General features: G+C 43.9%; 1 pseudogene; it reads left to right on the top strand.

Annotated features, from left to right (window-relative positions):
* Positions 1 to 25,065, top strand: part of LOC129007655 (olfactory receptor 7E24-like) — a 36,087-nt pseudogene that overhangs the window by 1,118 nt on the left and 9,904 nt on the right.

Genomic DNA, 25,065 nt, shown 5'->3' with positions numbered 1-25,065 from the left:
ACCCGGCCGGGTCCTGGTGCCCGGAGTTCGCAGCCGCACGGGCCGGCCCAGCGCGGTGCCCGCGGCCTTTGTCCCGGCGCCTTCCCCGCCCCCAGCCTGCTGGCCCCGGCGCTCCCCTTTGCCCCCGAGGCCGGGAGACCCGGGCGGCGCGGGGGGCCGCTGGCGGGCGCGCCTGGCAGCTTCCGGGCGCACAGTTGGACCCGACCAACTCCGAAAACAGCGCGCGCCCGGACACTCAGTAAACCCCAGCCGACCCGCACCACAGAACTTCTCGACCCGGGAACTCCGCTAGTGTGTGAACCAAGTTAACACTCAGGTTCCTGCCATATTCCCAGCCTCCTTCTCTTCCCCTGTAAGGTTAATAGAGTCCACATGGGATTGTTGTGTAGATTAAATGAAGTAACAATCGCATAAAGTGCTTAACTGGACCCTGGTATGTAGTAGGTGCTCTATCAATGGCAGGCCGAGCGCGATTTCATTTTCCCAAGTTTTCAGCTGGGATGTGAAACAGGAGGGAGCAGGGTTACCCCCACACACCACTGAGGTTGCAGGGATCGCAAGCTCTTGCCTTCAGTTTCTGTCAAGTAACAGAAAAAAAGGGGTATTGAGGGCTCGGTAGCACGTCCATCTCTGGAAGAGTGGTGGCCAGGCGGGTCCTCTAGGGGGCCCTGCAAAGCTCTTTGCTGTGGCGGCACCCTCTCATATTCGGGTCTTTACTCCTATCTTATCTCCTCGGGGAGCCCTCCCCGAGCCCTCTGCAAAGAAAATCCTTCTCCTCCTTTCCTCGCTATTTCATTACTTGTTTACATTTAATTGATATTCTTATTTGTGTTTGTCTTGTTTGTTGTATATTAGTTCCAACATGTCAGCTGGATGAGAGAAAGGGCTTTGATCTACCTCATACACTGCCTGGTCTCCAATGCCTGGAACAGCACCTGACTCATGTATGCATTACGCATTCGATAACTGCAGGATGGGGTGGGGCACGGTGGCTCACGCCTGTAATCCCAGTACTCTGGGAGGCCGAGGCGGGTGAATCACTTGAGGTCAGGAGTTCTATTCCAGCCTGGTCAACATGGTGAAACCCTGTCTCTACCAAAAAAAATACAAAAGCTAGCCGGGCGTGGTGGTGGGCGCCTGTAATCCCAGCTACTCAGGAGGCTGAGGCGGGAAAATCGCTTGAACCAGGGAGGCAGAGGTTGCAGTGAGCCGAGATCGCGCTGCTGCACTGCAGCCTGTGCAACAGCGAGACTCGGTCTAAAAAAAAAAAACTGCAGGATGAGTGAATGAAACTTACTCCACACTCAGACTCCCGGCCATACACACACACACACACACACACACACACTGAGCAAAGACAGAGCAGCAGCTGGGCTCCAGCTGTTGTCAGGCCCAGCCTTCCAGGGACATAGGCTCTGATTGATGGGAGGAGGCGCGCCTGAAAGTGAGACTGCAATGTGAGCACTAGTTATTCAGAAAGGTGCCCAAACAGGTGGAATTAGGCTGGACCCTGAAGGACTGGTTAGGTTTGACTGGGAAAAGAGCAGTCCAGAGGGGAGGGATGGGAGAGCATGCACATAATTTTGGGAGGGGTGTGAGATGTTGAGGAGACCATAAAGGGGCCCTTCCTTGGGAACAGACAATGGTGTTGGGGAAGGAGGCATTTATGAGTTAGAAGAGGGAACTGGTTGTGGAGGACGGGGGACACCTGTCTGAGGGAGCCTCCTGCCTCTGAGGAGGTTGTTGAGCAACTGAAAATAGGAAAGTTGTGTTTTGCTAGCTAAACATTGATTTTAAATAATACATTAAATGGGCAAAAGGTATGAATCCACAGTTAATAGAAAAGTAATACAGATAACTTTTAAGCAAATGAAAAGATACTGAGCCACTTCATAATAGGAGAACTGCAACTTAAGGTGAAATACTATTTTCTTAGATGTCAGACTGGAAAAGATAAATTAGAAAAGATATTGGCCAGGCGTGGTGGCTCACACCTGTAATCCCAGCACTTTGGGAGGCCGAGGCGGGTGATCGCTTGAGATCAGGAGTTCGAGACCAGCCTGGCCAACGTGGTGAAACCTTGTCTCTACTAAAAACACAAAAGTTAACTGAGCATGGTGGTGCATGCCTGTAATCCCAGCTACTTGGGAGGCTGACGCAGGAGAATCACTTGAACCGTAGAGGTGGAGGTTTCAGTGAGCTGAGATCATGCCACTGCACTCCAACCTGGGCGACAGAGTGAGACTCTGTCTCATAAAAGAAAGAAAGAAAAGATATTGTAGAGAAAGACATTCTTGTTCATTGTTGATGGGACTTTAAAATGTTTGAGCCTCTTCGAAGGCAATTTGGCACAGCTATTCCAACCTGAATGTCTTGACCTAGCAATTTCATGTCAGGAATTTATCCTACATTAGTGCTCACATGGGGCACCAATTCCAGTGTACTAGATTATTCACTGCAGCATTGTCAGTAATTACAAAGAACTGGAAATAACCTTAATGTCTGTCAAAAAAGACCTGGTTGATTAAACTGGCACATTCCTCAACAACAACAACAACAAAAACAGAATGCTATGCAGCTGTAAAAAAGAATGAGATAGATCCCTACGTACTGATATAGAATGGTCTGTAAGATATTAAATGGGCCAGATGCAATGGCTCATGCCTGTAATCCCAGTACTTTGGGAGGCTGAAACATGAGGATGGCTTGAGTCCAGGAATTTAAGACCAGCCTGGGCAACATGGCAAAACTCCATCTCTACAAAAGATACATTAGCCAGGCATGGGGTGCATACTTATAGTTCCAGCTACTTGGGAGGCTGAGGTGGGAGGATCGCTTGAGCCCTGGAAGTTGAGGCTTCAGTGAGCTATGATTGGGCCACTACACTCTATTCTGGGTGACAGAGCAAGACACCATCTCTAAATAAATAAATAAAGTGAAAAGGCAGGCTGCAGTGCTGTGCATGTGATATGCTACTGTTAACATACAGATATAGTCCCTACACTGTCAAAAATCAGGTAAAATGATTGCCTCTGAGGAGGGAAACTCTAATAGGAATGGTAGGAGATTTACTTTACCTTGTTTCCCCTTTCATACTGTTTGATCTTTTTATCATTTAAAACATATACATATAGATACATAGAATAATACAATTCATTAATAGGTCCAATAAGAGACACACTGAAATTATCTCAATAAATGCCAAAATATGTAATCAATAAAACTCAGTGCCTATCACTGATTTTCAAAATTATATGTTAGAAACTAAAATAAAAAATAGTGACAAAAGAGTATGCAGAGAAACTTTATGTCTCATACATTGCTAGGAGGATGTAAAATGGTACAGCCACTCTGAAAAATAGTTTGGCAGTTTCTTTAAAAAGTAAACTTTTTTTTTAGCCAGAGTCTCACTCTGTCACCCAGGCTGGAGTGCAGCAGCACAATCTCAGCTCACTGCAACCTCTGTCTCCTGGGTTCAAGCAATTCTCCTGCCTCAGCCTCCCGAGTAGCTGGAATCACAGGCATATGCCACCAAGCCCAGCTAATTTTTGTATTTTTAGCAGAGTCAGGGTTTCACCATGTTGGCCAGGCTGGTCTTGAATTCCTGACCTCAAATGATTTACCCACCTCAGCCTCCCGAAGTGCTGGGATTACAGGTGCAAGCCACTGAGACCAGCCAAAAAGTAAACACTTACTTACCATATAACCCAGCATTCACACTCCTAGGCATTTATCCCAGAAAAATGAAACATTTTTCCACATAAAAACTTGTACATAATTATTCACAGCAACTTTACTTGTAATAGGGAAAAACTGGAAATAAGCAAATGTCGTATGATAGGTAAATGGTTAAACAACTGTGATATATCTATACCATGGAATAAAACTCAGTAATGAAAAGGAATTGATACTTACAACTTGGACGGATCTCAAGACATTATGTTGAGGAAAAGAAAAAAGCCAATCTGAAAAGGTCTATAATGTTCTCAAAATATATTTTTTTATATGTAGAGATGGAGAACTGATTATTAGTGGTTGCCAGGGGTTAGGGATGGTGGTGGGGAGCAGGAGGATGTAACTACAAGGGAGTAGCATGAGGGAGATCTTTGTAGTGATGAAATAATTCTGTATTTTTGTGGGTTTTTGTGTTATGTTTTTGTTGTTGTTGTTGTTGTTTTTGAGACAGAGCCTCCTTCTGTCACCCAGACTAAAGTGCAGTGGTACAATCTCGGCTCACTGCAACCTCCACCACTGGGTTTAAGCTATTCTCATGCCTCAGCCCCGCCAAGTAGCTGGGATTACAGGCACACACCACCATGCCTGGCTAATTTTTTTGTATTTTTAGTAGAGCCAGGGTTTCACCATGTTGGCCAGGCTGGTCTCGAACTCCTGGCCTCAAGTGATCCACCCTCCTTGGCCTCCCAAAGTACTGGGATTACAGGCATGAGCCACTGCACCTGACCATAATTCTTTATCTTGACTGCAATCATAGTTATACACAAATTAACACTCAAATAAAATAACAGAAGTAGATAAACACATTGTATCAATGTCAGTTTCCTGGTTTTGATATTGTTCTGTAGTTAAATAAGATGTAACCATTGGGGGAAACTGAGTGAAGGGTAAACAGAGACCTCTCTATTATCTTTGCAAATTCGTGTGTCTAAAATTATCTCAAAATTAAAAATTATTTTAAAATGTGTTAGAAAATTACAAATAACCAAATGTTTCTTTTGAGAGTATCTCTCTTAGGCAAACAGAAACATTCTTTAACAATGAAACATTAAAGACCAAAGATCATATGGCTAGTTATGTAACATAGACCAGACTCCAACACCTGTCCAGGGCCCTTCCCAACCTAATTATCTCAGGACAAAACACCATCAACTGTGATAACAGGAGCTTTTTGTACAGATGCTCTTTCTCTTGATTGGCCCTGGTGAAGGACTTTATTTTACACTAGATGCTCCTGATGTACATGGCACTAAGCCATCAACTTAAATGCAAAATAATCCGTGTTCAGAAATAAAATGTGATTCAGTCAACCAAACATGTGCCCAAGAATTTTCAGCTTCCAGGTAACATACTACTTTGTGTCAGTCCCGTAGTAGGAGACAATGTAAGCAAAGAGAGATAGCAGGAAAATAAACTATTAGAGTTCTCCAGAGAACAGAACCAATTGAGAGATTTATTATAAGGAATTGGCTCACGTGATTCTGGAAGCCAGTAAGATCTGCAGTAGGCACGCTAGAGACCCAGCAGAGCCAATGGTGCAATTCCTGCCCTCAGGCCAGGAAAAACCCTGACTTCCCAGCTTGCAGGCAGTCAGGCAGGAGGAATTCCCTTTTATTTGGGAAAGGGTCAGCCTTTCATTCTATTCAGACTTTCAACTGATTGGTGGTCCCTCCCTACATGCGCGCATTAGGGAGATCAATCTGCTTTACTTAGTCTCTTGATTTAAATGTTAAACTCAGCCATGTGCGCACGGTGGCTCATGCCTGTAATGCTAGCACTTTGGGAAGTGGAAGCAGGTGGATGGCTTGTGCTCAGGAGTTCAAGGCCAGCCTGGGCAATGTGGCAAAACCTTGTCTCCACAAAAACAAAACAAAACAAAAAAATTAGCTGGGCATGGTGGCATGTACCTGTAGTCCCAGCTACTTGGGAGGCTGAGGTGGGAGGATTACCTGAGCCTGGGAGGTTGAGACTGCAGTGAGCTGAGATCATGCCTCTGCCCTCCAGCCTGGGCAACAGAGGAGACTCTGTCTCAAAAAAATAATGGTTAAAAAATTGAAAAAATGTTAAACTCATTTAAAACACCCTGACAGAAATGCCCAATGTAATGTTTGACAAAATACCTGGGTATCCCTTGGCCTACTCATGTTGATACATAAAATTAACCATCACAGTAAGACACAGTCCCTTCCTCTTGAGGGTCTCTAGTATAGCAACAAGTAGCACCTTGCTGCTCTCAAATTAGAGAGGGGTTTCCAGGAAGAACGGAAGCCACCTGCCCATGAGCCTTCTACCTTGTAACTTCAGATGAGGACTGCTTGTCCCCCCAACCCCAGGCTTTCAGTTCCCAACCCCCCAGCCTGTTCGCAGCTCTGCCAGCTCAGGGGCTGCATCCCCTTTCCTTTTTGGTTCAGCCAAGAAGCCCAATCTCCCTGACACTTTTTCTCTTTTTAATTCTAATTTTCATTTTACAATCTGTGGAAGAGTTGCAAGTATAGTACAAAGAACTTTTTTGTAAATATTTGATACGTAAGTTGTGCATATGTGCATTACCACCTCCCCAACACTTTAAGATGTTTTTCCTACATATAAGGATATTCTCCTATGTGATCACAATACAAACACCAAAAGTCAAAATCAGAAACTAATGTTGCCATGTTACTAAACTCTTATCTCCAAACCCTATTCAGTTTTTCCCAGTTATCCCAACAATGTCCTTTCCAGCATGAGGATTCAGTTCAGGATCATGGGATGCATTTAGTTGTCGTATCTACAGCCTTCGTTCTGTAACAGTTCCTGATGTCTTTTGTTGGTTACTACAACACTGACACCTTTAGAGATCATAGGCCACATTTTGTGTTTGTCTGATGTTTCCTTATGATTAGATTTAGTGTATGCATCTTTAGGAGAAATATCACATAAGGGATACTATATTCTTCTCATTGCACCCTATCAGGCAACACATGCCTTCAGGTTAGCCCATTACTGATGATATTTGCTTTGATCCCTTAATTATAATGGCTCCTGTCAAGCCTCTCTACTATGAAGTTACTCATTTCCCCTTTGTACTTTTTGAAATATTTTGCAAAGAGCTGCTTTAAAACCATGTAAATACACCACATCTCACCAAATATTCAATGTATTCATTTATTCGTGTCTGCATATGCACACAGTTTTCTCTTATTCAATGAGTTATAATCTGTTACTATGGGTATTTATTTTGATACACAAATTGTCCCAGATCTTGCCAGTGTGAGCCCTTGGAGCTGGCTCCTATGTTCATTTGATAATGTCACTATCATTCATTGAGTCCCTCCTTGCTTTCAGGTACAATAAGATGTTCCAAGCTCATCTTACACTTTGCTGTAAATTCAGCCATTTCTCCAAGAAGCCTCAGTTTCTTTTATTGGAAAATGGTGTTCAAAAACCAAGATGTATGTGCTAAGTATTCTCATGCTATTAGGGTGTTGCTATTTCCAGGCCTTCTCAGTGGGCAGAGCTCTACACACATTTATATATATTTAATGATTTCTGTATTTGCATATAGATATATAGATAAATATTGAAAACTGTAAGTTCACACCAAGACCTCCAATTCTAATACAATACCCTAGTAACTTCTCCAACAGTGAGAGACCTGGCTCTCATGATTCTTAATGTATTTACTCATTGGATCAATCCCCCTGTATGTAGCCAGTCTTCCATTGGGTGCCTTCCTCATGCAGATGCCCTCCTTACCTTACTCAAGGCTCTGACATCCCACATCAACCACACTGCAGATCTTCCTCCATCCCCCCCCTACACTTGGACTCCCTCCTTACTCTGTCCTTGTTCCAACTCCTCGTCTATGTCATCACACCCACCCCACAAATGCCTTCCTTGCCTTACCACCTTGATTGGGCAATTTCCTTATCCCACTGGAGTGCCAACACCTTAAGCAGAGCCATCCCTGTCGAGTGCACCCACCAACCTGCATTGCCTCCTTGGTACCCTCCTTTTGGCATAGGAGGCTCCTCTTCCTCTCCCCATACCACAACACACACACACACACACACACACACACACACACCCAACACCTGCCTTGCTCACACCCTCCAATGGCTCTTGGACTAATTTCTTCAGGAGGGGGAGAAAAAAGTTAAGAGGCCCAAACACTTCTTTTTTTGTTTTGTTTTGCTTTTGAGGCAGGGTCTTTCTCTGTCCCCTAGGCTGGAGTACAGTGGTGCCATATCAGCTTGCTGCAGCCTCCATCTCCCGGGTTCAAAGGATCCTTCTGCCACAGTCTCCCAAGTAGCTGGGACTACAGGCATACGCCACCACATCTGGCTAATTTTTGGTTTTTTTTATTTTTTATTTTATTTTTTTAGTAGAGGCAAGGTCTTGCTATACAGCCCAGGCTGGTCTTAGACTCCTGAGTTCAAGTAATCCTCCTATCTTGGCCTCCCAAAGTGCTGGGATTACAGGGTTGAGCCACAGTGCCTGCCCCACTACCCCTCAACACTTCTTAACAGGCCATCCTATTGTCATTTCCACTCCAATTATCATATCACTAGCCAGACTGAGTCAGCTTCCCAGACCCACAGGGAAATACAAACCCACACACCTGTCACATTGTAGAGGGGTTTTAGACTGAGGCAGCCCTAAAGTACTGCTGCACAGCTCAGGGGCCATGCAGCATGTGCTTTGTCACACTACTTTGGCAACTCCAGATATCAATGTCTTTGCCTCTTTTTCCAGAACACTCAGACACACACCTAGGCCCATATCCCACAGCATCCACAACCCATCCTCAGAACACAATCCACAAGTTCTGGTCATTGTTTTTCAATATATTGCAGAACACATGAAAACACTTTACAGCATTTAAGGCAATAAATAAATAAATAAATAAATAAATAAAGGTCCCAAACACCTCTTCTTATAAACATGGCCCTGCTTTAGCAACAGGTCTCCATTATGAAGCAATTTGGATTTGGACATCCTATCAAGTTACTTAAAACTAAACTCTGCCATATAGTGTTTTACTTGGTATTTTTTGTGTGGGCACAGTCTAGTGTGATCAGAGAAGCCACACAGACATAAATTATCAGTCCTGATTCCATCAATTATTAGATATGTACTTACCCTGAACATCTGTAAGATGGGAGTAAATGGTGTTTACCACAAAGAGTTAGTGTAAGGATTCGATGACAGAACTTGCATTTGAGCCATCTGGAGAGAATGTTAGTTTTAGCACTAACGATCGTTATATAATACTGCTGAGGAGGAAGGACTGACATCACCCTGCTTGAGAATCTAGTATATGTTGGGCATTTCCTATCCATTCATGAGCCTGAGAGTACTTGAGAAGTTTTGATCTTGGACACTGCTGTTCAGCTTTAAGGATGATGAGGGGGAAATGGAAAGAGTCCCCAAGGGACCAGTGTTAGAGACAGATAGAAAAGGGCTGCCTGAGCCAGGCGGGGTGACTCACACCTGTAATCCCAGCGCTTTGGGAGGCCAAGGCGGGTGGATCACCTGAGGTCGGGAGTTCAAGACCAGTCTGACCAACATGGAGAAACCCCACTTCTACTGAAAATACAAAATTAGCCAGGTATGGTGGCACATGCTGTTACCCCAACTACTTGGCAGGCTGAGGCAGGAGAATTGCTTGAGAGGCAGAGGTTGCGGTAAGCCAAGATCGCGCCATTGCACTCCAGCGTGGGCAACAAGAGTGAAACTCCATCTCAAAAAAAGAAAAGGGCTGCCTGGGTCCCTGGGAAGACCCAGCTCCCCTCTGTATCCTAGCCAACTCCTTAAGTGCACACAACCTCAGCTGACCACATGGGTGGCAGTGATAGCAAATGGTGAGGTGGGTGGGGGTGGGGGTCCTGCAGCTCACCTTCTGACCTGAGTAAGAATGGAGAGATCAGAGATGCATAGACTTTTAAACTGGTACGGTTCTTAGAGATGGTCCTTGGCCTTCTGTTTTTTGTTTTTTTTCTTTTTCTTCTTCTTCTTCTCCTTCTCCTTCCTCTCCTTCTTCTTCTTCTTCTTCTCCTTCTCCTTCTCCTTCTTCTCCTTCTTCTTCTCTTCTCCTTCTTTCTTCTTTTTTTTTCCAGAGTCTTGCTCTGCCACCAAGACTGGAGTGAAGTGATGTGATCTCAGCTCACTGCAACCTCCACCTCCTGGGTTCAAACGATTCTTCTGCCTCAGCCTCACGATTAGCTGAGACTACAGGTGCCCGCCACCCACCCGGCTAAATTCTGTATTTTAGTAGAGACAGTGTTTCACCATGTTGCCCAGGCTGGTCTCGAACTCCCAACCTCAGGTCATCCACCCACCTTGGCCTCCCAAAGTGCTGGGATTGCAGGTGTGAGCCATCACCCCGGCTCTCTGTTTCTTTTTCTATAAAGTGAGGGGCTGGAGTATTTGTCTGAGGAACCAAAGGGACCTTTGGGACCCAGGGAGAACTAGAATTCGTGACTCCTGACCTCCAGCCCTAAGCACTTCCCTCAGATCAAAGGTCCCCTTTGGCTTGCCTGTCAGTCCTCTTTTAGAAATTGGCTGCATTTATAGGTGGAGAAACTGAGAGAGGGCAGAGCTGGTATGCTAAAAAGTGGAAGGCTCAGCAGGAGATCTGCTTCCTCCCTCTTGTGAAAACAAGGTCCTGTGCTTGTTTTTCCACATCTACTGTAGACACTCAGGAGGATCCCCGGCTACTGCGGACTCACCCTGGTGACCAGGCCACACTGTGGCAGTCGTCATGAAGGGATCCTCCACACACTTGTCATGGAGTGGGAGCACATAGCATCTCGTGAACTCTTCTGGTAGGTAACTTGTGGCAGGTGGCAGGAGGCTGAGTTTAGGGAAGACAGCTAAGAAAGGAAGGAAGGAAATTCACAGTTACATAGCCCTTACTATCTGTCAAGCTCAATCATCTCACTTCTCACAACTACCTATAGGTAGGTTTTGTTTTACAGATGATGAAACTAAAGCTTAAAAAGTGAAGTAAAGGCTGGGTGTGGTAACTGATGTCTGTAATGCCAGCCAAAGTGGAAGGAGTTCTCAACCAGCCTAAGCAACCTGGTGGGATCCTGTCCCTACAAAAAATGTTTTAAATATTAGCTAGGCATGGTGGCACACCTGTTAGTCCCAGCTACTCGAGGGGCTGAAGCAGGGGGATCACTTGAGCCCAGGAGGTCAAGGTTGCAATGAGCTATGATGGTGCCACTGCACTTCAGCTTGAGCAACAGGGTGAGACTGTCTCAAAAAATATATATATTTTTTCTTTTTATTGAGACGGAGTCTTGCTCTGTCACCCAGGCTGGAGTGCAGTGGCGCGGTCTCGGCCCACTGCAAGCTCCGCCTCCCGGATTCACGCCATTCTCCTAGCTCAGCCTCCCGAGTAGCTGGGACTACAGGCACCCACCACCATGCCCGGCTCATTTTTTGTATTTTTAGTAGAGGTGGGGTTTCACTGTGTTAGCCAGGATGGTCTCGATCTCCTGACCTCATGATCCACCCACCTCAGCCTCCCAAAGTGCTGGGATTACAGGCGTGAGCCACCGCGCCCGGCTTATTTTTTTCCAATTAAAATATATTTTTTCAATTAAAAAATATCTATATCTAAAATAAATAAACACATAAAGTGAAGTAAGGGCAGGTGCAGTGGCTTACACCTGTAACCCCAACACTTTGGGAGGCTGAGGATGACAGATTACCTGAGGTCAGTAGTTCAAGACCAGCCGGGCAAACATGGCAAAACCGTGTCTCTACTAAAAATACAAAAGGAGCCGGACGTGGTGGCGTGCACCTGTAATCCCAGCTACAAGAGGCTGAGGCAGGAGAATCGCTTGAACCCAGGAGGCGGAGGTTACAGTGAGCCAAGATCGTGCCACTGCACTCCAGCCTGGGCGACAGAGCAAAACTCCACCTCAAAAAAACAAACAAAACAAAACAAAACAAACAAAAACAGAAATTGGAGACCAGCCTGGGCAACATAGCAAGATCCTTTCTCTACAGAAATGTTTTAAAAATAGCCAAGTGTGGAGACACGTCTCTGTAGTTTCTCAGGAGGATGAGATGGGAGGATCGCTTGAGCCCAGGAGTTTGAGGCTGCAGTGAGCTATGATTACGCTACTGCACTCCAGCCCAAGCAACAGAGTGAGACCCCATCTCTAAAAACAACCGTGAAACAAAATAACAACAGCAATAATAATAATAATGCTTTTTCAAAAAGGAGGAAAGGGAAAGTTTGTTTTTAATACTTTTTTAAATTATACTTTAAGTTTTAGGGTACATGTGTACAACGTGCAGGTTTGTTACATATGTACACATGTGCCGTGTTGGTGTGCTGCACCCATTAACTCGTCATTTAACATTAGGTATATCTCCTAATGCTATCCATCCCCCCTCCTCCCACCCCACAACAAACCCCGGTGTGTGATGTTCCCCTTCCTATGTCCATGTGTTCTCATTGTTCAATTCCCACCTATGAGTGAGGACATGTGGTGTTTGGTTGTTTGTCCTTGCGATAGTTTGCTGAGAATGATGGCTTCCAGCTTCATCCATGTCCCTACAAAGGACATGAACTCATCATTTTTTATGGCTGCATAGTATTCCATGGTGTATATGTGCCACATTTTCTTGATCCAGTCTATCATTGTTGGACATTTGGGTTGGTTCCAAGTCTTTGCTATTGTGAATAGTGCCGCAATAAACATACGTGTGCATGTGTCTTTATAACAGCATGTTTTGTAATCCTTTGGGTATATACCCAGTAATGGAATGGCTGGGTCAAATGGTATTTCTAGTTCTAGATCCCTGAGGAATTGCCACACTGACTTCCACAATGGTTGAACTAGTTTACAGTCCCACCAACAGTGTAAAAGTGTCCCTATTTCTCCACATCCTCTCCAGCACCTGTTGTTTCCTGACTTTTTAATGATCGCCATTTTAACTGGTGTGACATGGTGTCTCATTGTGCTTTTGATTTGCATTTCTCTGATGGCCAGTGATGATGAGCATTTGTTCATGTGTCTTTTGGCTGCATAAATGTCTTCTTTTGAGAAGTGTCTGTTCATATCCTTTGCCCACTTTTTGATGGGGTTGTTTTTTTCTTGCAAATTTGTTTGAGTTCGTTGTAGATTCTGGATATTAGCCTTTTGTCAGATGAGTAGATTGCAAAAATTTTCTCCCATTCTGTAGGTTGCCTTTTCACTCTGATGGTAGTTTCTTTTGCTGTGCAGAAGCTCTTTAGTTTAATTAGATCCCATTTGTGAATTTTGGCTTTTGTTGCCATTGCTTTTGGTGTTTTAGACATGAAGTCCTTGCCCATGCCTATGTCCTGAATGGTATTGCCTAGGTTTTCTTTTAGGGTTTTTATGGTTTTAGGTCTAACATGTAAGTCTTTAATCCATCTTGAATTAATTTTTGTATAAGGTGTAAGGAAGGGATCCAGTTTCAGCTTTCTACATATGGCTAGCCAGTTTTCCCAGCACCATTTATTAAATAGGGAATCCTTTCCCCATTTCTTGTTTTTGGCAGGTTTGTCAAAGATCAGATAGTTCTATATATGCAGCATTATTTCTGAGGGCTCTGTTCTGTTCCATTGGTCTATATCTCTGTTTTGGTACCAGTATCATGCTGTTTTGGTTACTGTAGCCTTGTAGTATAGTTTGAAGTCAGGTAGCATGATGCCTCCAGCTTTGTTCTTTTGGCTTAGGATTGACTGGGCAATGCAGGCTCTTTTTTGGTTCCATATGAACTTTAAAGTAGTTTTTTCCAATTCTGTGAAGAAAGTCATTGGTAGCTTGATGGGGATGGCATTGAATCTATAAATTACCTTGCGCAGTATGGCCATTTTCACGATATTGATTCTTCCTACCCATGAGCATGGAATGTTCTTCCATTTGTTTGTATCTTCTTTTACTTCATTGAGCAGTGGTTTGTAGTTCTCCTTGAAGAGGTCCTTCACATCCCTTATAAGTTGGATTCCTAGGTATTTTATTCTCTTTGAAGCAATTGTGAATGGGAGTTCACTCGTGATTTGGCTCTTTGTTTGTCTGTTATTGGTGCATAAGAATGCTTATGATTTTTGCACATTCATTTTGTATCCTGAGACTTTGCTGAAGTTGCCTATCAGCTTAAGGAGATTTGGGGCTGAGACGATGGGGTTTTCTAGATATACAATCATGTCATCTGCAAACAGGGACAATTTGACTTCCTCTTTTCCTAATTGAATACCCTTTATTTCCTTCTCCTGCCTGATTGCCCTGGCCAGAACTTCCAATAGTATGTTGAATAGGAGTGGTGACAGAGGGCATCCCTGTCTTGTGCCAGTTTTCAAAGGGAAGCTTCCAGTTTTTGCCCATTCAGTATGATATTGGCTGTGGGTTTGTCATAGATAGCTCTTATTATTTTGAGATACGTCCCATCAATACCTAATTTATTGAGAGTTTTTAACATAAAGTGTTGCTGAATTCTGTCAAAGGCCTTTTCTGCATCTATTGAGATAATCATGTGGTTTTCGTCTTTGGTTCTGTTTATATGCTGGATTACGTTTATTGATTTGTGTATGTTGAACCAGCCTTGCATCCCAGGGATGAAGCCCACTTGATCATGGTGGGTAAGCTTTTTGATGTGCTACTGGATTCGGTTTGCCAGTATTTTATTGAGGATTTTTGCATCAATGTTCATCAGGGATATTGGTCTAAAATTCTCTTTTTTTGTTGTGTCTCTGCCAGGCTTTGGTATCAGGATGATGCTGGCCTCATAAAATGAGTTAGGGAGGATTCCCTCTTTTTCTATTGATTGGAATAGTTTCAGAAGGAATGGTACCAGTTCCTCCTTGTATGTCTGGTAGAATTCGGCTGTGAATCCATCTGGTCCTGGACTTTTTTTGGTTGGTAAGCTATTAATTATTGCCTCAATTTCAGAGCCTGTTATTGGTCTATTCAGAGAATCAACTTCTTCCTGGTTTAGTCTTGGGAGGGTGTATGTGTCGAGGAATTTATCCATTTCTTCTAGATTTTCTAGTTTATTTGCATAGAGGTGTTTATAGTATTCTCTGATGGTAGTTTGTATTTCTGTGGGATCGGTGGTGATATCCCCTTTATCATTTTTTATTGCATCTATTTGATTCTTCTCTCTTTTCTTTTTATTAGTCTTGCTAGCAGTCTATCAATTTTGTTGATCTTTTCAAAAAACCAGTTCCTGGATTCATTGATTTTTTTGAAGGGTTTTTTGTGTCTCTATCTCTTTCAGTTCTGCTCTGATCTTAGTTATTTCTTGCCTTCTGCTAGCTTTTGAATGTGTTTGCTCTTGCTTCTCTAGTTCTTTTAATTGTGATGTTAGGTTGTCAATTTTAGATCTTTCCTGCTTTCTCTTGTGGGCATTTAGTGCTATAAATTTCCCTCTACACACTGCTTTGAATGTGTCCCAGAGATTCTGGTACATTGTGTCTTTGTTCTCATCGGTTTCAAATAACATCTTTATTTCTGCCTTCATTTCATTATGTACCCAGTAGTCATTCAGGAGCAGGTTGTTCAGTTTCCATGTAGTTGAGCGGTTTTGAGTGAGTTTCTTAATCTTGAGTTCTAGTTTGATTGCACTGTGGTCTGAGAGACAGTTTGTTATAATTTCTGTTCTTTTACATTTGCTGAGGAGTGCTTTACTTCCAAGTATGTGGTCAATTTTGGAATAGGTGTGGTGTGGTGCTGAAAAGAATGTATATTCTGTTGATTTGGGGTGGAGAGTTCTGTAGATGTCTATTAGGTCCGCTTGGTGCAGAGCTGAGTTCAATTCCTGGATATCCTTGTTAACTTTCTGTCTCGTTGATCTGTCTAATGTTGACAGTGGGGTGTTAAAGTCTCCCATTATTATTGTGTGGGAGTCTAAGTCTCTTTGTAGATCTCTAAGGACTTGCTTTATGAATCTGGGTGCTCCTGTATTGGGTGCATATATACTTAGGATAGTTAGCTCTTCTTGTTGAATTGATCCCTTTACCATTATGTAATGGCCTTCTTTGTCTCTTTTGATCTTTGTTGGTTTAAAGTCTGTTTTATCAGAGACTAGGATTGCAACCCCTGCCTATTTTTGTTTTCCATTTGCTTGGTAGATCTTCCTCCATCCTTTATTTTGAGCCTATGTGTGTCTCTGCACATGAGATGGGTTTCCTGAATGCAGCATACTGATGGGCTTGACTCTTTATCCAATTTGCTAGTCTGTGTCTTTTAATTGGAGCATTTAGCCTATTTACATTTAAGGTTAATATTGTTATGTGTGAATTTGATCCTGTCATTATGATGTTAGCTGGTTATTTTGCTCGTTAGTTGATGCAGTTTCTTCCTAGCCTCGATGGTCTTTACAAGTTGGCATGTTTTTGCGGTGGCTGGTACTAGTTGTTCCTTTCCATGTTTAGTGCTTCCTTCAGGAGCTCTTTTAGGGCAGGCTTGGTGGTGACAAAATCTCTCAGCATTTGCTTGTCTGTAAAGGATTTTATTTCTCCTTCACCTATGAATCTTAGTTTGCCTGGATATGAAATTCTGGGTTGAAAATTCTTTTCTTTAAGAATGTTGAATATTGGCCCCCCACTCCCTTCTGGCTTGTAGAGTTTCTGCCGAGAAATCAGCAGTTAGTCTGATGGGCTTCCCTTTGTGGGTAACACGACCTTTCTCTCTGGCTGCCCTTAACATTTTTTCCTTCATTTCAACATTGGTGAATCTGACAATTATTTGTCTTGGAGTTGCTTTTCTCGAGGAGTATCTTTGTGGCGTTCTCTGTATTTCCTGAATTTGAATGTTGGCCTGCCTTGCTAGATTGGGGAATTTCTCCTGGATAATATCCTGAAGAGTATTTTCCAACTTGGTTCCATTCTCCCCATCACTTTCAGGTACACCAATCAGACGTAGATTTGGTCTTTTCACATAGTCCCATATTTCTTGGAGGCTTTGTTCATTTCTTTTTATTCTTTTTTCTCTAAACTTCTCTTCTCGCTTCATTTCATTCATTTCATCTTCCATCACTGATGTCCTTTCTTCTAGTTGATCAAATTGGCTACTGAGGCTTGTGCATTCGTCACGTAGTTCTTGTGCTGTGGTTTTCAGCTCCATCAGGTCCTTTAAGGACTTCTCTGCATTGGTTATTCTAGTTAACCATTTGTCTAATTTTTTTTCAAGGTTTTTAACTTCTTTGCCATGGGTTCGAACTTCCTCCTTTAGCTCGGAGTAGTTTGATCATCTGAAGGCTTCTTCTCTCAACTCGTCAAAGTCATTCTCTGTCCAGCTTTATTCCGTTGCTGGTGAGGAGCTGTGTTCCTTTGGAGGAGGAGAGGCACTCTGATTTTTACAGTTTCCAGTTTTTCTGCTCTGTTTTTTCCCCATCTTTGTGGTTTTTTCTACCTTTGGTCTTTGATAATGGTGACGTACAGATGGGGTTTTGGTGTGGATGTCTTTTCTGTTTGTTAGTTTTCCTTCTAACAGTCAGGACCCTCAGCTGCAGGTCTGTTGGAGTTTGCTGGAGGTCCACTCCAGACCCTGTTTGCCTGGGTATCAGCAGCAGAGGCTGCAGAACAGCGGATGTTGGTGAACCGCAAATGTTGCTGCCTGATCGTTCCTCTGGAAGTTTTGTCTCAGAGGAGTACCCGGCCGTGTGAGGTGTCAGTCTGCCCCTACTCGGGGGTGCCTCCCAGTTAGGCTACTCGGGGGTCAGGGACCCACTTGAAGAGGCAGTCAGTCCATTCTCAGATCTCCAGCTGCATGCTGGGAGAATCACCACTCTCTTCAAAGCTGTCAGACAGGGACATTTAAGTCTGCAGAGATTTCTGCTGCCTTTTGTTTGGTTATGCCCTGCCCCTAGAGGTGGAATCTACAGAAGCAGGCAGGCCTCTTTGAGCTGCAGTGGGCTCCACCCAGTTCAAGCTTCCAGGCTGCTTTGTTTACCTACTCAAGCCTCGGCAACGGCGGGCGCCCTGGCTGCCTCCTTGCAGTTTGTTCTCAGACTGCTGTGCTAGCAATGAGCAAGGCTCCGTGGGCGTAGGACCCTCAGAGCCAGGCGCGGGATATAATCTCCTGGTGTGCCGTTTGCTAAGACCATTGGAAAAGCACAGTATTAGGGTGGGAGTGACCCAATTTTCCAGGTGCCGTCTGTCACCCCTTTCTTTGACTAGGAAAGGGAATTCCCTGACCCCTTGTGCTTCCCAGGTAAGATGATGCCTCGCCCTGCTTCGGCTCATGCTTGGTGCGCTGCACCCACTGTCCTACACCTACTGTCTGACCCTCACCAGTGAGATGAACCCAGTACCTCAGTTGGAAATGCAGAAATCACTCATCTTCTGCGTCACTCACGCTGGGAGCTGTAGACTGGAGCTGTTCCTATTCGGCCATCTTGGCTCCACCCCCGGGAAAGTGTTTCTTTACAGAAAAATGCCAACTAATGAATGAAGACAGAATGATAGCATTAGAAATCACTATCTAACAAGTACCCTACAATAAGTACTTCTGGCAAGAATCATCACTGGATGTTGAAACATTGGGTAAAAGGTTGTTGGAGGACAGGATGTTCCACACAGCCTCTAGATAGCATCCTGTTTACAAAGAGAAAAATGTACCTTTATAATGAAGAAATGTAGGGGATACCCCTGAACCAAATGAGAATCAAATATCACCCCCAGTAATAGGACAAACTGATATCACATGCCTCCTGACAAGATGATGCACTGAAGACACATCACATATGTAATATGTCTGCAAAAATGTCTAACCTATATCTGATCATGATGAAAAAATCAGAGAAATCTATTCTTGTTTTTCTTTTTTTTTTTTTTTTGATATGGAGTCTCACTTCGTTGCTCAGGCTGGAGTGCAATGGCGTGATCTTGACTTACTGCAATCTCCGCCTCCCGGGTTCAAGCAATTCTCCTGCCTGCCTCAGCCTCCCGAGTAGCTGGGACTACAGGTGCTTCCCACCACGCCCAGCTAATTTTTATATTTTTAGTAGAGACAGGGTTTCACCATGTTGGCCAGGCTGGTCTCAAATTCCTGACCTCATGTGAATCCACCTGCCTCGGCTTCACAAAGTGGTGAGATTACAGGCATGAGCCACCATGCCTGGCCCAGACAAGTCTATTCTTTAGAGACATTCTACCAAAAAAAAAAAATTTTATATATATATGTTTATATATATATATGTGTATATATGTTTATATATACATATATATGTATATATATGTTTATATATACGTATATATATGTTTATATATACGTATATGTATATATATGTTTATATATACATATACATATATATGTATATATATGTTTATATATACATATATATGTATATATATGTTTATATATACATATATATATATGTATATATATGGCTGGCTGGGTGCAGTGGCTCACGCCTGTAATCCTAGCACTTTGGGAGGCTGAAGTAGGCTAATCATGAGGTCAGGAGTTCAAGACCAGCCTGGCCAACATGGTGAAACCCTGTCTCTACTAAAAATACAAAAATTAGCCAGACATGGTGGCACTCACCTGTAATCCCAGCTACTTGGGAGGCTGAGGTAGGAGAATCGCTTGAACCTGGGAGGCAGAGGTTGCTGTGAGCTAAGATCGCGCCACTGCACTCCAGCCTGGGCAACAGAGCAAGACTCCATCTCAAAAAAAAAGGGCCTGAGCTGGACAGGCAGAGCAAAATGGCAGAATAGAAGGCTCCACCGATTATCCGATCATCGTCTCCCAACCCACAAGGCCGCTAATTAAACAACTATATATACAGAAAAAACACCTTCACAAGAACCAAAAATCAGGTGAGCCCCATAGTACCTGGTTTTATCTCGGTATCACAGAAAGAAGCACGGAAGAGATAGAAAAAACAGTCTTGAACCACCAATGCCACCCCTCCCCGACCCCTGGCAGCCACAGCCTGGTACGGAGAGTGTCTGTGGGCACTGAGGGAGGAAAAGCACAGCAAGTATGAGGCACTGAATGCACTGCTGTCTTGTTACAGCAGAAAGGAAAACTGGACCAAACTCAGTTGCTGCCCATCCATGGAGGGAGCATTTAAACCAGCCCTAGCCACAGGGGAATTATTGATCCCAGTGGTCAGAACTTGAGTTCTTGCAAACCTGGCCACTTAAGGCTACTGTGCTCTGGGTCTCTAAGTAAACTTGAAAGGCAGTCTAGGCTGTAAGGACTGAAACTCTAGGTGAGTCTTAGGGCTGAACAGAACTGGGCTGAGATTCAGGGGCCACATGACCTACTGAGACACCAGCTGGGGTGGCTAAGAGAGTGCTGGCATCACCCCTATCCTAACCCAGGTGGCACAGCTCATGGCTCCACAAGAGACCTCTTCCTTCTACTTGATGAAAGGAGAGGGAAGAGTAGAGAGGACTTTGTCTTGCATCTTGGATACCAGCTCAGCCACAGCATGCTAGGACACCAGTCAGTGTTGTGAGGCTCCCGTTACAGGTCCTAGCTCCCAGACATTTTTAGACATACCCTGAGCCAGAAGGGAACGAGTTGCCTTGAAGGGAAGGACTCAGTGCTGGCAACAGTCATCACCTACTAAATGAAGAGTGCTTGGGCTCTGAATAACCAGCAGAGATACCCAGGTACTACATGGAGGGCCTTGGGTGAGCCTCAGAGACTTGACTTGCTGGCTTCAGGTAAGATTCAGCACATTACCAGCTGTGGGGGCTACAGGGCAAAACTCTTCTGCTTGAGAAAAGCAGAGGGAAAAGTAAAGAGGAATTTGTTTTGCACCTTAGGTAACCAGCTCAGCCACAGTGGGGTAGAGCACCAAGCAGGCTCTTGAGGTCCCTGATTCTGGGACTTGACTCTTGGATGGCATTTTTGGATCTGCCCTGGGCCAGAGGGGTGCCTACTGCCCTGAAGGGTGAGTTCCAAGCTAGGCAGCGTTCCACCACAAGCATTCACCATGGGCCTTAAGGGAACATGAGCCGTAATCTGGCAGTACTCCCCATGGCCTGCAGTGGTGGTTGCTACAGGGTAAGGCTACTCTGCCTTTGGAAAGGGGAGGGAAGAGTGGGAAGGACTGTAGTCTTGCGGTTTGAGTGCCAGCTCAGCAGCAGTACAATAGAACACCAGGTAGACTTCTCAGGTTTTTGACTCTAGTCCCTGACTCCCAGACCGCACCTCTGGACCCACCCAGGGCCTGGGGGAACTCAGTGCGCTGAAGGGAGGGACAGAAGCCTTGCTGGCTTTGCCACCTGCTGATTGAAGAGCCCCAGGGCCTAGGCTGTAGCCAGGGAGTGGTTACAGCAGGCCTTGGGCAAGACCCAGTGCTATGTCAGCTTCAGGTCTGACCCAGGACAGTCATATTAGTAGTGGCCAGAGGGGTGCTTGTGTCACTCCACCCCCAGCTTTAGGTGGCTCAGAATACAGAGAGACTCTGTTTGCGAGAAAGTAAGAGAAGAAAACAAAAGTCTCTGTCTGGTAATCCAGAGAATTCTCCCAGATCTTGTCCAAAACCATCAAGACAGTACCTCTACAAGTCTGTAAGAACTACAGTGTTACCGGGCTAGGGGTGCCCCCCTAAAGCAAATACAGCTTGGATTACAACACTCCAGTCCTTTCATATATATGGAAAGCCTTCCCAAGAAAGATGAGAAACAAGCCCTGACAGTGAAGATGACGATAAATACCTAACTCCTCAATGCCCAGATACCCAAGAACATCTACTAGCATCAGCACCATCCAGAAAAACATTACCTCACCAAATGATTTAAATAAGTTACCAGGGACCAATCCTTAAGAAACAGAGATGTGACGTTTCAGACAGAATTCAAAATAGTGAGGAAACTCAGAGAAATTCAACATAACAAAGAGAAGGAATTCAGAATTTTACCAGATACATTTAACAAAGAGATTGAATTTAAAAGAATGAAGCAGAAATTCTGGAGCTGAAAAAAGCAGTTCACATACTGAAGAATGCATCAGAGTCCTTTAATAGCAGAGGTGATCATGCAGAAGAAAGAATTACTGACCTTGAAGACAGACTATTTGAAAATATAGTCAGAGGAGACAAAAGAAAAAATAATTAAAAAAAAAGAAGCACACCTACAAGATCTAGAAAATAGCATCAAAAGGGCAAATCTAAGAGTTATTGGCCTTAAAGCAGAAGTAGAGAAAGAGATAGACGTAAAAAATTTATTCAAGGCCAGGCGCAGTGGCTCATGCCTATAATCCCAGAACTTTGGGAGGCCAAGGCGGGCAAGGTCAGGAGATCGAGACCATTCTGCCTAACACGGTGAAGCCCCCGTCTCTACTAAAAATACAAAAAATTAGCTGGGCATGGTGGCGGGCACCTGTACTCCCAGCTACTCAGGAGGCTGAGGCAGGAGAATGGTGTGAACCTGGGAGGCGGAGCTTGCAGTGAGCCAAGATGGCACCACTGCACTCCAGCCTGGGGGCAAAGGGAGACTCCATCCCCCCAAAAAAAAAACAGTTTATTCAAAGGGATAGTAACAGAACTTCCCAAACCTGGAGAAAGATATCAATATCGGCCTGGCGCGGTGCCTCACACCTGTAATCCCAGCACTTTGGGAGGCCGAGGCGGGTGAATTACGAGGTCAGGAGTTCGAGAACAGCCTGACCAACATAGTGAAACGCTGTCTGTACTAAAAATACAAAAATTAGCTGGGCGTGGTGGCATGCGCCTGTAATTCCAGTTACTCAGGAGGCTGAGACAGGCGAATAGCAGAGGTTGTAGTGAGCCAAGATTGCATCACTGTACTCCAGCCTGGGCAACAGAGTGACAGAGTGAGAGTCTGTCAAAAAAAAAAAAAAAAGAAAAGAAATATATCAATACCAAAGTAAAAGAAGGTTATAGGACACCAAGCATATTTAACCCAAAGAAGACTACCTCAAAGCATTTCATAGTCAAATTCCCAAAGATCAAGGATAAAGGATCCTAAAAGCAGTAAGAGAAAAGAAACAAATAACATACAAGAGAGGTCTTATCCATCTGGCAGGAGACTTTGCAGTGGAAACCTTACAGGCCAGGAGAGAGTGGCATGACATATTTAAAGTGCTAAAGGAAAAAAAACTTTTACCCTAGAATAGTATATCTGGTGAAATTATCCTTCAAACATAAAGGAGAAATAAAGACTCTCAAACAAAAGCTAAAGGATTTCATCAACACCAGACCTATTCTACAAGAAATGTTAAAGGGAGTACTTCAATCAGAAAGAAAATTATGTTAATGATCAACAAGTAATCACCTGAAGCTACAAAACTCACTGGTAATAGTAAGCACACAGAAAAACACAGAATATTACAACTGTAACTGTGATGTATAAACTTCTCTTTTCCTTAATAGACTAAATGATGAAACAATTAAAAAAAAAAAAAACTGGCTGGGCCCGGTGGCTCACGCCTGTAACCCCAGCACTTTGGGAGCCCGAGGCCGATGTATCACCTGAGGTCAGGAGTTCGAGACCAGCCTCAACATGGAGAAACCCTGTCTCTACTAAAAATACAAAATTAGCCGGGCATGGTGGTGCATGCCTGTAATCTGTAATCCCAGCTACTCGGGAGGCTAAGGCAGGAGAATTGCTTGAACCCGGGAGGCGGAGGTTGCAGTGAACCAAGATAGCGCCATTGCACTCCAGTCTGGCAACAAGAGCGAAACTCCATCTCAAAAAAAAAAAAACAAAAACAACTATAACAACTTTCCAAGACACAGACAGTACAATAAGATATATATTAGAAACAACAAAAAGTTAAAAAGCAGGAAGACAAAGTTAAGGCATACAGTTTTTTATTAGTTTCCTTTTTGCATATTTGTTTGTTTAGGTAAACAGTATTATGTTGTTATCAGGTTAAAATAATGGGTTACAAGATAGCATTTGCAAGCCTCATGGTGACTTCAAACCAAAAAACATACAGTGGATCCACAAAAAATACAAAGTAATAAACAAAATCATATCACCAGAGAAAATCACCTTCACTAAAGGAAGACAGGAAGGTAAGAAGGAAGAGAAGACCACCAATCAGAAAACAAATAACAAAATGGCAGGAGTAAGTCCTTACTTATCAGTAATAACATTGAATGTAAGTGGACTCAACTCTCCAATCAAAAGACAAAGAGTGGCTGAATGGATGAGAAGAGAAAACCCATTGTTCTGTTACCTACAAGACAGGGGGTGGACACCCCCTGCGATATGGAGAGTAACATCACCCCTCTCTACCCCCCTGGATATTATGAACCACATCGCAGGGGGGTAGACACCCCTGTAATATGGAGAGTAATATCACCCCTCTCCCTGCCTGAATATTATGAACCACATCGCAGGAGGGTGGACACACAGTATATTAATGATATTTCCAGTAATATTATCTTTCCCATTGAACATTATGAACAATATCACAGAGGGGTGTACACCTCCTGCGATATTGAAGGTAATATCATCCTCTCCCCCACTGCATATTGGGAACAATATCACAGGGGTGTGTATTCCCCCTTTGAAATTGGGAGTAATATCATATTTGCCTTCCAGATATTAAGAACAATATCACGAGGGTATGTACACTTTTATGATATTGGGAGTAATATCATTCTCTCTACCCCTGGATATTAGCAGCAATATCACAGGGGGATGTACATTTCCTGTGATATTGAGGGTAGTATTATTGTCTCCCCTCTGGATATTAAAAACAATACCACAAGGGACGTCAAACCACCTGCCAGATTTGGGGTGATGTTAACCTCTCCTCCCCTGGATATTAGAAACAGTAACACAGGGGTAATGTACACCCACTGCGATATTGGGAGTAATATCATCCTTTTTTCCCCTGGATATTAGGAACAATATCACAGGGTGGTGTAGAACCCATGCGATATTGAAAGTAATATTATCCTCTCCCCCTTTGGATATTAGAATCAATATTACAGGTGGGTTATACACGACCAGCAATATTGGAAGTAATATTATCCTCTTCCCTCCTTGATATTAGCAACAATGTCAGAGGGGGTGTGTACAATCCTTGTGATATTTGGAGTAATATCACCGTCTCGCACAACCCCTGTGATATTTGGAGTAATGTCATCCTCTCACCCCATGGATATGAGAAACAATATCACAGGGGAGATGTACACCCCATATGATATTGGGAGTAATAACATTCTTCCCCACCCTGTATATTAGGAACAATATCACAGGGTGAATGTACACCTGCTCTGCTATTGGGACTTATTCTCTTCCCCCCTGGATATTACGAACAATATCACCGGGGGTGGGGGTGTGCACCCTCTGTGATATTGGAGTAATAGCATCTTTTTGCCCTCTGGATATTAGGAACAATATCACAAACGTGGTGTACAGCC

The sequence above is a fragment of the Pongo pygmaeus genome, chromosome 9 (assembly GCF_028885625.2).
Source record: "Pongo pygmaeus isolate AG05252 chromosome 9, NHGRI_mPonPyg2-v2.0_pri, whole genome shotgun sequence".
NCBI classification, from domain to species: Eukaryota; Metazoa; Chordata; class Mammalia; order Primates; family Hominidae; genus Pongo; species Pongo pygmaeus.
This window is presented reverse-complemented; position numbering and strand designations above follow the sequence as displayed.